Source organism: Procambarus clarkii, chromosome 25 (genome assembly GCF_040958095.1).
Source record: "Procambarus clarkii isolate CNS0578487 chromosome 25, FALCON_Pclarkii_2.0, whole genome shotgun sequence".
NCBI classification, from domain to species: Eukaryota; Metazoa; Arthropoda; class Malacostraca; order Decapoda; family Cambaridae; genus Procambarus; species Procambarus clarkii.
The window spans coordinates 23496594-23512417 of NC_091174.1; positions in this window are offsets into that span (position 1 = coordinate 23496594).

The following is a 15824-nucleotide window of genomic DNA, read 5'->3' on the forward strand; positions in this document are numbered from 1 at the left end:
CCATCCCATGCCTTGCCCAGAACCAACCCCTAGAATCCCCTGCCTCACACCATCACCCTACCCAACCCTCCCCCCCGCCTGACCATCACTATAACCCTACCTTACACCAACGCTTCCCTCCCCATTACCAGCCCTTCCCTAACCATTGCCAACATCTACACTCCATGCCCCCTGCGTCTCAGGGTATGCGTCAGCCCCCATTTTCATCATTCTCATTGCCTAGACCAGTGTTGCCCAAACTAATTTGCAAAGAGTTACCAACAAATATAGTGGAACGTAACCGGAAAATAGACGACTGGCTAGGGCAAGTAGGTTCTTGTCTGTCAGCTGCCCAGGATGACTGGGTGAAAATTAATTTAGCAGCGGGAGCGTGCATAGACCCTAATGGTTCAATAATGCAGGACCAAGAGTTTCAATATTTGCAAACATGGCCAGAGTTTGTGTTAGCAATTAAGAGACGTTATAAAGAGAAAATAACAGAGGAAACAGCTAATAGGTATTTAGCTAGTTTAAAACGAGGCCCAAACGAAACTCTCAAAGACTTTGGAACTGGCATATTGCGTAGAGTGCGTGACTTGAGGCATGAATTAGGATACGATGACCTGAGAATTAGTCAGAAGGCTAAACAACTGTTGTGTATGTCAATCCCCGGGACACTTGGAGCTCACGTTTCAGCTGCAAGTATAACGATGGATTACTACAGTTTAATAGAGTACGCTACGGACTTACAGAATATTCAGGGGCAGTGTAAGGATACAACTGACACCAGACAATCCTCTTATGTCCAAGTGGTAGATACGAACAATTCACATCGTGTTAAGGAGAGTGTAGGTAACTCTTCTAGCAACCAGAGGGGAGGGCACCATAGAGCAGGTCCGCCTCCTCACTGGTACTACACTTATGACCCCAGGTGTTGGAGTTGTGGCGGACGAGGCCACAAACGAGATGACTGCCCCAATAGTAAGGAGGAATTATGAGATAAGGCCCCTAAGGAGGAAGGGCGGCCCACTTTTGAAGTGAGGGTGTGCGGGAAGAGGTTGACTGCATTCCTGGACACTGGTAGTCAGGTAACCATCATTAAGATGGACTCATTTAGGACCTTCAGTCAGGTGCGCCTTAAGGAAGGGGGTGCACCATTAACAGCTGTCAATGGTCAACATTTTGACGTTCTGGGAAAATGTATTTGAACTTTTAACATTGAAAAAGATAAACTCTGTATTCATGAGTGTACTGTGGTGGATAATGTAACATTCCCTGGTGATATATTGTTAGGTATGGATTTTTTGAGACGATTTACATATTCTTTGACATCGGAGAAGGGAGCAAGACACAGTAGGCTACAGTTGGGATCTGTGTCTTTCCCAGTAAAGTTAATTGATCACCCTCCCATAATTGCTTCAATTCAACGAGCACCTAAATATGTAAACCTTCCTAAACAATTGTTCAAGTCTCTTCAAGACCCTGACAAGAAAATATGTAGACTACATGCTGTACACAGACAAGTATGTCCACCACGGTCATTTAAGTTCATTAAAGTCGCCGTAGGAAGAAACATTCAACCCGGAAGTACCCTTCAGGTAGCTGGCAGAATTGATAAGTTGATGATACCATATACTCTGGTATACAAAGGTGCGATAATACCAGTGGCCAACCTCTCTCACAAACCTTATCGCTTTAGGGTAGGCGATAGTCTGACACAAGGAATTGTGGTAAATTTAAAAGAAATAATAGAGTCAGATACCACACAAACATTGACTGTAACAGGGCAATGTAGCGCATTGAACGTAAGAGACGAGGAGTCACACATTAAGATCGGTAAAGAAACCTCGTTATCTCCTCAAGATAAGGAAATGGTGGATAAATGAATAACTGCTCTAGATTTGACTCATATGTCACCTGCTGAACGTAAACAGGTACGGGAAGTCCTCCGTAAATTTCCTAGGTTATTTGCGACCGAGGATGAGGAAATAGGCTACCTGCCTCAAGTCGAACACACCATTCCAACAGGTGATAATCCTCCGGCCCAAACACGTCAATGGAGACTCCCAGAGCAGGCGAAACAACTTATTAGAGATGAGTGGAGAAAGATGATGAGACAGGGCGTTATAGAAGAGAGCACGTCACCGTGGCTTTCCCCAGTAGTGCTAGTACGCAAACCTGATGATAGTTACAGGTTCTGTGTAGATTACCGTAAAGTGAACGAAGTGACAACAGCGGACGCTTATCCTCTGCCTCTCATTCAGGAAATCATAGACCAGTTTGGCACAGCTAAGTACTTCTCGACACTTGACGCAAAATCAGCGTATTGGGCCATACCAGTTGCAAGGCAAGACAGAGAAAAAACAGCATTTTCGGATGGTGTGCGGACTTACCATTTCAAGCGTATGCCATTTGGATTAAAAACAGCTCCTTCATCTTTTCAGAGGGCGATAAATTATATTCTAAGCCCTGTTCTTGGTAGGCACTCATTGGCGTACCTTGATGATGTTGTAGTGTACTCTAGAACTTTTGACGAACACCTCCATGATTTGACAGAGACCTTGTCGCTGTTGAACAAGGCGGGGTTCAAATTGAACGCCCAAAAGTGTACCCTGGCGGCTCAGAAATTCAAGTTTCTGGGTTTTCAGGTAAGCACAGATGGAATACGCCCTGACCCGGACTCTTGTCGCGCTATTGCTGAAATGCCAACACCAAAGACAGCAAAGGACGTGAGAAGATTTCTGGGTGCAGCTGGGTATTTCCGTCGACACAGAAGGTTTTGCGAGAACGTCAGCTTCACTGACGAATCTCACTAAGAAAAATGTTAACATTTTTCTTAGTGAGATTCGTCATTCGTCATTCGTCATTCGTCTAAGAAAAATGTTAACATTTTTCTTAGTGAGATTCGTCAGTGAAGCTGACGTTCTCGCAAAACCTTCTGTGTCGACGGAAATACCCAGCTGCACCCAGAAATCTTCTCACGTCCTTTGCTGTCTTTGGTGTTGGCATTTCAGCAATAGCGCGACAAGAGTCCGGGTCAGGGCGTATTCCATCTGTGCTTACCTGAAAACCCAGAAACTTGAATTTCTGAGCCGCCAGGGTACACTTTTGGGCGTTCAATTTGAACCCCGCCTTGTTCAACAGCGACAAGGTCTCTGTCAAATCATGGAGGTGTTCGTCAAAAGTTCTAGAGTACACTACAACATCATCAAGGTACGCCAATGAGTGCCTACCAAAAACAGGGCTTAGAATATAATTTATCGCCCTCTGAAAAGATGAAGGAGCTGTTTTTAATCCAAATGGCATACGCTTGAAATGGTAAGTCCGCACACCATCCGAAAATGCTGTTTTTTTCTCTGTCTTGCCTTGCAACTGGTATGGCCCAATATGCTGACTTTGCGTCAAGTGTCGAGAAGTACTTAGCTGTGCCAAACTGGTCTATGATTTCCTGAATGAGAGGCAGACGATAAGCGTTGTGGGATATTTGGGCTTGATTCTGATTAATTAATAATTAATGTAGCAAATGAAATTACGAAGGACCACCCGCTTTTATAGTAAAGAGGGAAACTGAGAATTTCAGATCATTGGATAAAATTCTAGAGAAAACCAGTGACTATGGATATAACTAGAAAGCATGATCATAAGAATAATTAATGGGCTGTATTATTAAAGAAACAAACCTCAAACACCTACATTGGGGGGTTATTACTGGAGGTAAGTACGTCCAGGAATCAGTGTGGTTCGTTCACTAATTCAATTAATAATAATCTAATCCTATAAATAATGCTGTATATAATATCATTCACATAAAGAAGAACATGAATATGAGCATAATAATGAGTTACAGTAAATCACACATTAATATCAAACATTCTGAATAAATCAAATTGCAAGGAAATGGATAAAAAGAAATAAGCCTTAGCTTGAAGCAGATTCCTTTAGATAACCATAGTAGTCCTCTTAATTCTCCAGATTCGGTACACTGACGAGTGGTACGGGTTAACATGGAGGAGGCAGCCGGAGGAATTCTTCTCTCGGGCTGCAAGATAAATAACTACCAGTAGCAATTGATTTAACTACTCAATTCATATTCAAAAATATTAATATCTACAGATGGAATTCTAATCACCTGTTATTAGGTGTTATCCCGCGGCGTAACGAACAATCACCCTGCTATTAACAGACCTGTAAATGATGCATCAAATAAAGGAATACTTAGCTGTGGGCACTGTATAAGTATTAAGATTGCCGTAATTTCGCATCCCAGGCTCCGGTGAACCTATCCTGGATAGTGATGCGTTTCAAGCTGGCTGATCACGTGTCGTCAGGAACCAAGTCAAGGGGTCCCTCATTTAACACCAGCACTAGTTGAAGATATTATCTGCAAGGTCATTCACGCCTCACAGTGGCGGCTTTCATCTGAGGATGGATCACACCTGTCCTATTTGCTGGACAATGGCGTCTTTTTATGAGTACGGTAAGCGCAGCTTTGCTTCCTTTCGGTTCTGCACGTGTCCGCGTACTGAGGATGGTGGCGTCCCTCCAACCCACGCCGAGTCGACGTTCATAACACAAATTATCGTCACGAACATTAATATTTCTCGCATTCGCGCTTGAAACTTTAAAGACTGGACGGGTTTATTATTTAGAGGAACGAAATATTATTATTTACCGATTTAGGAATAGTAAATATATAAGGGAGAGGAATTAATGTCTCCCCATGGCATTCATTGATGACGTTAACTCTATCGCGAGGTAGACGCTATGATTCTAACGCTCTATTCGGCTTTTAGTTAGAGAACAATTCGTCTGCAATCAGTTGTCATACAGAATGCTTTAATTATGGAGAATCGTATTTAATTCTCACACAAATTGAATATAATGTGTTTTACTGTAAAGAAATCTGACGCAATACTGGCGTCAGGTGACGTGAGAATTCTAGCCTAATGCACAGATGAATTATTAGTACATGAGAATTCTACGAGTTGTTAATTTTACTTACTACAACATTTAGTATGGTTAGTAATAAGTAATGAGAATACAACAATGCTGTATTCGATGTTGGAAATATCCAACATAACTCCGGGGGGCGGATCCTAGGGTCGCAGTGTACTGTGTTGTACTGACCTATCCCGAAGTGATATTAAGATTTATACATTAGTATGTTAGTATGTTAGTACACACATAACGAACGTCCCGGATTTATCAAGGACTTACAAGAATTTGAGTCTTGCTATTTACATGTCAACTGAAACATGTTGTTTGTAGCCTACACAATGTTTATAGAATTTAACTCTCCCAATTTAAACTAACAGAATCTACAGTGATGCGATATCTTGGGTCATAGTGACGTGTAATGTTTCGTTACGTGATATCACATCGTAGTATCATCACAGTTTTCTTAGTGGGAAGTGAAGGAAATTCTTCTTCTTCAGAGTTATAATAGGCTCGCAAATTCCGCCAACATTGTTGAGCTGCAGCTCTAGTGGGACGGTTGCTTGGAGGAACAAATTCATTGTCCTCTGAAATTACTGGGGAAACTGGATCTGGCTGATATTCTTGTTCAGTCAGTTCAAGGGGAACCAGCTTCTCTAAAGTTTTTAGAGTAGTGTTGCCTCTGCATAAGACCTTAACCACTCTTAGGACACCTTGTCGATCTGGGTGAATGGTGACAATTTTTCCTATAGGCCACTCGGACCTTGGTCCATCACTGTCGACTAGTACAAGGTCTCCAGGTTTTAATTGTACCTTATTGTAAGGACTCGAAGCTCCGTAGTGGTACTCTCGTAGAGCTGTGAGGTATTCTCGAGTCCACACCTCATTCCACCTGTTAGTAACTCTAGAAAGATGCTGGTAGCTTTCCACCAAGTCTCCTCTGGTCACATGGGACGGGTTTACAGGGTCCTCTTCGGCTAAGGGGATGAGAGGGCTCAGTAGACCTCCATGGATCAAGTGAGAGGGGCTCAGTGGCTCTCTCTGGGTGTAATCATCAGACAGGTAGGTGATCGGGCGGTTATTGACTCGCGCCTCGATTTCCACAACAATAGTTTGGAGTTCTGAGTAACTGACCCTTTGTCGGTGTAACGTTTTCCTTAGACATCTTTTGACTGTGCCTACCATTCGCTCATAGAACCCACCTTGCCAAGGGGCTCTTGGTGCTATGAATTTCCAGTGACATTGTCTTCTTTGTAAGACTGATTGCACTTCAGGGTGGTTCCAGACTTCTCGCAAACAACTTTCTCCCGCCACAAAATTAGATCCGTTGTCTGATATCATTAATCTAGGACATGATCGACGGGCAGCAAATCTGCGGAAAGCTTGAATAAAAGCTTCAGCACTCATGTCTGGGGTGACCTCTAAGTGCACGCCTCTGGTTGTAGCACATGTAAAGAGACAAATGTACGCCTTCACTGGTATATTATCTGGGTTACCAGTGAGGAGTAAGGCTCCTGTATAATCTACTCCAGTGGTTTCGAATGGACGAAGATGAACCACTCGCTCTTCTGGGAGTGGGGGAGGTCCTGGGTAAGGACAGACTCTAGCGTCGTATCTCTTACAGATTACACAAGATTTAATAATGGTCTTAACAGTCTGACGACCTTGAGGAAGCCAGTACTTTTGTCTAAGATCGGTGAGAGTATCTAAAACTCCACCATGTAGGGTACCATATTGATGGTAATGTAAGACAAGAAGTTTAGTTATGATGTGGTGACGAGGTAAAAGAATTGGGTTCTTAGTGTCTAAGTCAATCTTTGCATGTAGCAAACGTCCTCCACATCGTAGTATGTTATGAGTGTTGACATCGTACCAGATGCCCAGAGACTTAGTGAGTTTATCCGGAAGATTCTCAAACTCGCTTCCGTAAGTCTCTTGCTGCGCCCGCTTAATCCAATAGTGAACAGGATTGGGAAATTTGTGTCGAATTCCTACTTTAGAGAGGAAATCAAACACGTGTGCAGTCACTCTTAACAATTTGCTTAAGTTGGAATAATGATGAGGATCAATGGCTAATGTTCGCTGAGGCTCTGGGTCCTTCATGGGAGTGGTGATATTGGTCACGATGACTTGTGGCTTTTGTTTGGGCCACTGACCACCAACAAGCCATGAAGGTCCATTGAACCACAGCGAAGATTTGACAAGTTGTTTTAATGTCAATCCTCTTGATAAATAATCTGCAGGATTGTCCTTAGTAGGGACATGTCTAAACTTATATCCTGCGGATAAATCATGAATCTCCCTGACGCGATTACTGACGTAAGGAGTTTTGTTGTTATTGTTTCTTACCCATTGTAAGACTGCCTCGTTATCTGACCACACTACAATCTCACCAAAGTGAATATTATTGAGTGTCTTTGCCAGGCAATGGGCCAATCTTACTCCCACTAGCAATGCGGTCAACTCTATCTGAGGTAAGGATCTCTTTTTGATGGGAGCAACTCTTGCTTTTGATGTGAGTAAAATTGATTGAGCACTGTTAACTAAATAGGCTGCTGCGCCATATGCTTTGCCAGAGGCATTGCAAAAAACGTGCAAATTGGTGGGTAAGTTTGGTCCTGAAGCATTATGTGGAAATTTCAAAACACCTAACTGATTAAAATCCGTTGAGAGTATTTGCCATTTGGCTTGTAACTCATTTGGTAACGGATCATCCCATCCCATATGTTGTTGCCAGCACTCCTGCATTAGGAGTTTGCCCCTTATTAATATAGGACTAAGTAGGCCTAAAGGGTCAAATGGTTGACTGACAAATGAGAGCAGTGTTCTCATGGTAAGGGTTGAGTTATCAGTTTGCACTGACTTGACATTCATCTCGTCAGTGGTGGTGTTCCATTCCACGCCTAGAACCTTTAATTTACTGGGTACCTGATAATCGGGAAATTCTTTCTCGATTAACTGGTTAAGCCGTTTATTATTTGAGGCCCATGACTGTAGAGGCATATTGGCTCCTAACAGTTCACGGTTAGCCTCATGGTAGATTTCTACCAGATCAGCTTGATCATTAGTTGTCCCCTGGAAATTGTCGACATACAAGTTGTCGCTAATGGTTGCCTTATAAGGGCTGTCTGATTTCCTCAAATGCGTGTCTAATGTTGCTTGCAAAAGAAACGGTGAGGACGTAGCACCAAATAATACAGAGGCAAACCGATAGGTGATTATTTCACTGTTAGGATCCTGTGGATCCTTGTACCAGAGGAATTTTGTGTAGTCACGATCTTCCTCCTGCAATCCTACTCGGAGAAAGGCTTTGCTGATGTCAGCAGTATAGGCAAAAATGCCTGTGCGAAATCGTAACAACACGTCATGTAGTCTTTGTGTTAGGCTAGGTCCCGTTTGGAGACATTCATTTAAAGACACACTATTAGGCTTTACTTTAGCACTGCAATTAGAGACAATACGAATAGGTGTTGTCAGCGAGTCTTTCACCACAGCATGGTGAGGTAAATAATGACCTGTTTTTCGGTCATCGTGTTCAACAACTTCAATGAACTTGTTGTTAAGTTGTTGTTGGATAAGTTGGTGATACATGGTTAGTTTGTCTGGCTGCTTCTGCAGTCGTGTTAATTGAGACCGCAATTGTGAGGCTGCCATAAAATAATTTACTGGAAGTTGGGGATGATCTAACTTCCATGGAAGTCTTACCCAGTATTGTTTATTTGAGTAGACAACGGTATCCAGATATTGCTGGTAAGTCCATGTATCATCAGGACTTGGTTGCTCAGGGATGATGCCTAACGTATCTAAATCCCACAAACGATGTATTGGTGGGTCAGACTCAATGTCCTCGGCTATTTCCCTGAAGCGTAGGGGTGGCTGCTCTAAGCCTAGTCACGCCACAATTACATTATTGGTTTGTTGGTTTGTGGGCGCTGGACTTTGTCTGAAAAGCACGGGTCCTGTGAGCAATTTGCCACCTGCGGACGACAACAAATTCATACCATGTTGCCTAGTGCATCCAGTGATAAACTTGTAATAATGATCCGCGCCTATTAATATTCCAATATCTGTGAGGCAATCGGAATTTATTTTATGATCCGCTAGCCTCATGCGGTTTCGCTTAAGGTGTCTCGCAGTGCGAGCTAATCCTGTGACCTGCAGGTCCGTAGGAATCTTATCCACTACCACCGCATGGATTGGGCTAGCAGAGGATCCTAGTCTAACTAGTAATTTAACTACCTTGTAGTCACGCGGTCCACTATTTGATAGGAAACCAGAAATGTTTAACTTCACACTTTTGGTAGGTTTTAAATTTAAATCATCTACCAACTGCTGTGTGATGAAGGTTTTTTGGGAACCTTGGTCAAAGAGACCTCTACTGTTAATTCTAGATCTTCGGTTTATTAATTTAAGCTGAGCGGTAGGCAAGGTAGTACTATTGCCTGACTCAGTAGCAAGTACATTTACTTCGTGATGTACTTTACAATATTGCACTGCAGTAGAATTAGTAAAATTCTCTCCAGTGGTCAGAGTTGGTGTAGGAGATTTCCTACATAAGGCGTAGTGGTGTACACCTTGGTTACAACGGTTGCAAGTACGTAGAGGTACTGCACATTTCTTGGGATCATGAGAACCCATACATTTAGTGCATTTGTGCAATTCCTGTAACCTTTTAACTCTAGCATTATACGTAGGATAAGCAGAGCATTGGTAAGTGGTGTGTTCCTGATTGCAGAACAGACACTTTCTTTGATTAATAGACTTAGTCTCTTTAGTAGACAAGTCATGAGTTATCTCGGAAGGAGATACTGAATATGTACCTACATTTCCACTTCTTTTCCTGGTGGATGGAGTAGGTTTGGCTTTATATTTATTAGACTTACTTGGAGTCTGTTTAGGTTTGACTGAAATATCAGTATTAATTGGTTTGGACTCAGGTTTAATTCTGTCATGAGTCTTTAACCTATTAACTGTGATCCTCAACCCCTAGAAAATCTGATCGAGAGTAAGAAACTCAGTATTATAATGTGAGCAGAGCTCTGTCAAGACGTTTCGAGGTAATTTCCTCTGTAACAATAGCTTGATAGACCATTCAGAACTAGGTATATTAACCTTAGTACCTAAGTCCTTTTCTAGAGACTCTACTTCTAGTCTGAAGCTTTGAAGTGACTCTGGTCTACTGTTTGGTGCATTCAGATCTAGCAATTGATAATAAAGGGTAGCTATACTTAACTCTTTGTTGCAATAGTTCAACTTCAGAAGTTTTATAGCTTCCTCATAATTACTCTCATTAAGAGTAAGGTTATGTATGACCTTTTTAGCCTCTCCTGTGAGAAGACTGAGTAGGTATGAAAATTTAGAAACTTTGTCTAGAGACTGTTTCTTATGGATGTGAACTTCAAAGGAAGTCCAAAAATTGTCCCAATTTTCTGTATCTAATCCTGAGAAGGTGGGTAAGTCTAGAGTAGGTAAACGAACCTCGGGTAAGTGATTATTGAAGTGAGACCCAGTGTTGCTGGTATTGGATCCAGACTGTTTGGCTAATTTAGATAGCCTGGAAATTTTATCATGAGTCTCCTCTTCATATTGGGAGATGTCGGTTACAATTTGACTTACTTCATCAGGATCAATTTCTACAGTATTTAGTAGATTAAGATAAGATTGACTTGCAGTTCTGACTTGATCAAATTTCAGATCAGCCAATCTAACTGTTGACTCTAAGTGATAAGAGTCAATGGGATTATCTTTAGTTAAGTCATCAGCCTTATTAATTAATCTGGTCAAGTGACCTTTAAGGCCAATGTAGGCTCTCCTCAATTGTTCAGGAGTAGCCATGTTGGGCTTAGGTTCAAACTTCACAGTGTTAGCATATGTATTACTAATGAAGCTTGGATACTTGTTCATTAGTGAACAGGTAACATTAATTGTAGCCTAATTGAAGGTGACTACTTTATATTTTACCTCACTTGAGGTTGAATGTACCTACCTACCTAACAACAAATAGCTACATATTTTGTGTACTGTCTGAACTCCACCATTAGTTCTCGTCCGGTTAGCTCATCCTTATCACCATCAGAGTTAATGGAGATAATCCAGCAATACACAAAATAGATACACAAAATAATGCATACAAGAGAAATATTATGGAGACACTCCAATCAGAGTTCTCAAAATTTATCCCACCCTGTATAGGGTCAGCACAAATAATATAATACACAACACTGACTAGTTTTAGATCTAGTCGTAATAATTCCTAACTAAGAACTATAAATTATTTAGTCTGGGCTTGTACCAAATTCAGCACAATCTCAGCCTAAATTCTACCTAATAACATGGGTAAAGATTATTGTGGTGCAATAAGGTAAATATAGTTGTGCTGTATTTTTTGGGTTTTTTGTTTTATAAGAGTGCTCTTGCACACACAGGTGAACAATTATGTACAGTTAAGTTTGGCTTGCTAGCCACAGCCTTTTGTGATGGTTGATGGTGTTAATTAACTTGTCAACCACATGCAACCTAGATTCCCCTGACAAATGTACACCGTCTCTGGTCAGGTTCTGTCTGTAAGGTCTGGCTGTAAATTGGATATATGTGGCATCCAATCTCACTCGTTTTTTCAGCCTGAAATTTATGTACTTAGCAGCTCTCAGGTAGTATTCCGGAGTTACTCCCCAACGATTATCTTGACTTGGTTGGCGAGGCTCCACTAATGTGAATACTACTGATTCACTGATGAGCTTGAAAGAAGAAATTATGTTTTTGAGGTGTTTGATCACCTCGGCTGGATGACGAGTGGGGTGGATGTCATTGCCATCTAAGTATATAAAGGTTAGATGGTGAGGCCACTCTAACGCAGGTGTTAGGGTGGTGTTATTGTAAAAGTTATGAGCTGTTGCTCCTGGTGACCTAAAGATTCTCACCTCGGTGTGAGGTATAGGTCTAAGTGTTGTCGGTAATTGGCTATGACCCACTAAAGCCACTTTATACATGAGGTAAAAGTAGCAATATGTTACTGTGATCTAGGCTAACTAATGTGTTACAATGTTAGTTGACACAATTAATTAAATAGTTAGTCTAGCTTCTATCACACAAGGATTAGTTATTAATGGTTAATATTTTAATTATAAATTTAATGCCTATCCGGTTCGAAGGACCATAATGTGGGATATTTGGGCTTGATTCTGATTAATTAATAATTAATGTAGCAAATTAAATTACAAAGGACCACCCGCTTTTATAGTAAAGAGGGAAACTGAGAATTTCAGATCATTGGATAAAATTCTAGAGAAAACCAGTGACTATGGATATAACTAGAAAGCATGATCATAAGAATAATTAATGGGCTGTATTATTAAAGAAACAAACCTCAAACACCTACATTGGGGGGTTATTACTGGAGGTAAGTACGTCCAGGAATCAGTGTGGTTCGTTCACTAATTCAATTAATAATAATCTAATCCTATAAATAATGCTGTATATAATATCATTCACATAAAGAAGAACATGAATATGAGCATAATAATGAGTTACAGTAAATCACACATTAATATCAAACATTCTGAATAAATCAAATTGCAAGGAAATGGATAAAAAGAAATAAGCCTTAGCTTGAAGCAGATTCCTTTAGATAACCATAGTAGTCCTCTTAATTCTCCAGATTCGGTACACTGACGAGTGGTACGGGTTAACATGGAGGAGGCAGCCGGAGGAATTCTTCTCTCGGGCTGCAAGATAAATAACTACCAGTAGCAATTGATTTAACTACTCAATTCATATTCAAAAATATTAATATCTACAGATGGAATTCTAATCACCTGTTATTAGGTGTTATCCCGCGGCGTAACGAACAATCACCCTGCTATTAACAGACCTGTAAATGATGCATCAAATAAAGGAATACTTAGCTGTGGGCACTGTATAAGTATTAAGATTGCCGTAATTTCGCATCCCAGGCTCCGGTGAACCTATCCTGGATAGTGATGCGTTTCAAGCTGGCTGATCACGTGTCGTCAGGAACCAAGTCAAGGGGTCCCTCATTTAACACCAGCACTAGTTGAAGATATTATCTGCAAGGTCATTCACGCCTCACAGTGGCGGCTTTCATCTGAGGATGGATCACACCTGTCCTATTTGCTGGACAATGGCATCTTTTTATGAGTACGGTAAGCGCAGCTTTGCTTCCTTTCGGTTCTGCACGTGTCCGCGTACTGAGGATGGTGGCGTCCCTCCAACCCACGCCGAGTCGACGTTCATAACACAAATTATCGTCACGAACATTAATATTTCTCGCATTCGCGCTTGAAACTTTAAAGACTGGACGGGTTTATTATTTAGAGGAACGAAATATTATTATTTACCGATTTAGGAATAGTAAATATATAAGGGAGAGGAATTAATGTCTCCCCATGGCATTCATTGATGACGTTAACTCTATCGCGAGGTAGACGCTATGATTCTAACGCTCTATTCGGCTTTTAGTTAGAGAACAATTCGTCTGCAATCAGTTGTCATACAGAATGCTTTAATTATGGAGAATCGTATTTAATTCTCACACAAATTGAATATAATGTGTTTTACTGTAAAGAAATCTGACGCAATACTGGCGTCAGGTGACGTGAGAATTCTAGCCTAATGCACAGATGAATTATTAGTACATGAGAATTCTACGAGTTGTTAATTTTACTTACTACAACATTTAGTATGGTTAGTAATAAGTAATGAGAATACAACAATGCTGTATTCGATGTTGGAAATATCCAACAAGCGTCCGCTGTTGTCACTTCGTTCACTTTACGGTAATCTACACAGAACCTGTAACTATCATCAGGTTTGCGTACTAGCACTACTGGGGAAAGCCACGGTGACGTGCTCTCTTCTATAACGCCCTGTCTCATCATCTTTCTCCACTCATCTCTAATAAGTTGTTTCGCCTGCTCTGGGAGTCTCCATTGACGTGTTTGGGCCGGAGGATTATCACCTGTTGGAATGGTGTGTTCGACTTGAGGCAGGTAGCCTATTTCCTCATCCTCGGTCGCAAATAACCTAGGAAATTTACGGAGGACTTCCCGTACCTGTTTACGTTCAGCAGGTGACATATGAGTCAAATCTAGAGCAGTTATTAATTTATCCACCATTTCCTTATCTTGAGGAGATAACGAGGTTTCTTTACCGATCTTACTGTGTGACTCCTCGTCTCTTACGTTCAATGCGCTACATTGCGCTGTTACAGTCAATGTTTGTGTGGTATCTGACTCTATTATTTCTTTTAAATTTACCACAATTCCTTGTGTCAGACTATCGCCTACCCTAAAGCGATAAGGTTTGTGAGAGAGGTTGGCCACTGGTATTATCGCACCTTTGTCATGTACAGATACCAGAGTATATGGTATCATCAACTTATTAATTCTGCCAGCTACCTGAAGGGTACTTCCGGGTTGAATGTTTCTTCCTACGGCGACTTTAATGAACTTAAATGACCGTGGTGGACATACTTGTCTGTGTACAGCATGTAGTCTACATGTTTTCTTGTCAGGGTCTTGAAGAGACTTGAACAATTGTTTAGGAAGGTTTACATATTTAGGTGCTCGTTGAATTGAAGCAATTATGGGAGGGTGATCAATTAACTTTACTGGGAAAGACACAGATCCCAACTGTAGCCTACTGTATCTTGCTCCCTTCTCCGATGTCAAAGAATATGTAAATCGTCTCAAAAAATCCATACCTAACAATATATCGCCAGGGAATGTTACATTATCCACCACAGAACACTCATGAATACAGGGTTTTTCTTTTTCAATGTTAAAAGTTAAAATACATTTTCCCAGAACGTCAAAATGTTGACCATTGACAGCTGTTAATTGTGCACCCCCTTCCTTAAGGCGCACCTGACTGAAGGTCCTAAATGAGTCCATCTTAATGATGGTTACCTGACTACCAGTGTCAAGGAATGCAGTCAACCTCTTCCCGCACACCCTCACTTCAAAAGTGGGCCGCCCTTCCTCCTTAGGGGCCTTATCTCATAATTCCTCCTTACTATTGGGGCAGTCATCTCGTTTGTGGCCTCGTCCGCCACAACTCCAACACCTGGGGTCATAAGTGTAGTACCAGTGAGGAGGCGGACCTGCTCTATGGTGCCCTCCCCTCTGGTTACTAGAAGAGTTACCTACACTCTCCTTAACACGATGTAAATTGTTCGTATCTACCGCTTGGACATAAGAGGGGAGGAATTTGACCTCACCAGTGATGAGGTCAAAAGGTGTCTGCTGGAGCTGGATGTGACAAAGGCTGTTGGGCCTGACAGAATCTCACCATGGATACTAAAGGAAGGTGCAGAAGCACTAAGTGTGCCACTCTCTATGGTGTATAACAGGTCACTGGAAATAGGAGACTTACCAGAAAGTTGGAAGACAGCTAATGTGGTCTCAATATACAAGAAGGGTGACAGGCAAGAGGCACTGAACTACAGGCCAGTTTCCTTAACTTGTATACCATGCAAGGTGATGGAGAAGATCGTGAGGAAAAGGCTTGTAGAGCATCTGGAGGGAAATAACTTTGTAATGCACCACCAACATGGGTTCAGGGATGGTAAATCGTGCCTCTCAGGTTTGATTGAATTTTATGACCAGGCAACAAAAATTAGGCAGGAAAGAGAAGGGTGGGCCGACTGCATTTTCCTTGACTGTCATAAAGCCTTTGACACAGTACCCCAAAAAAGGCTGTTAAAAAAGTTGGAGCAAAAGGCAGGAGTAAAAGGGAAGGTGCTCTAGTGGATAAGAGAGTACTTAAGCAACAGGAAACAGCGAGTAACGATGAGGGGGGGAAGGGATATCAGAGTGGCGAGATGTCACCAGCGGAGTCCCACAGAGCTCAGTACTTGGACCCATCCTGTTTCTAATATATGTAAACGATCT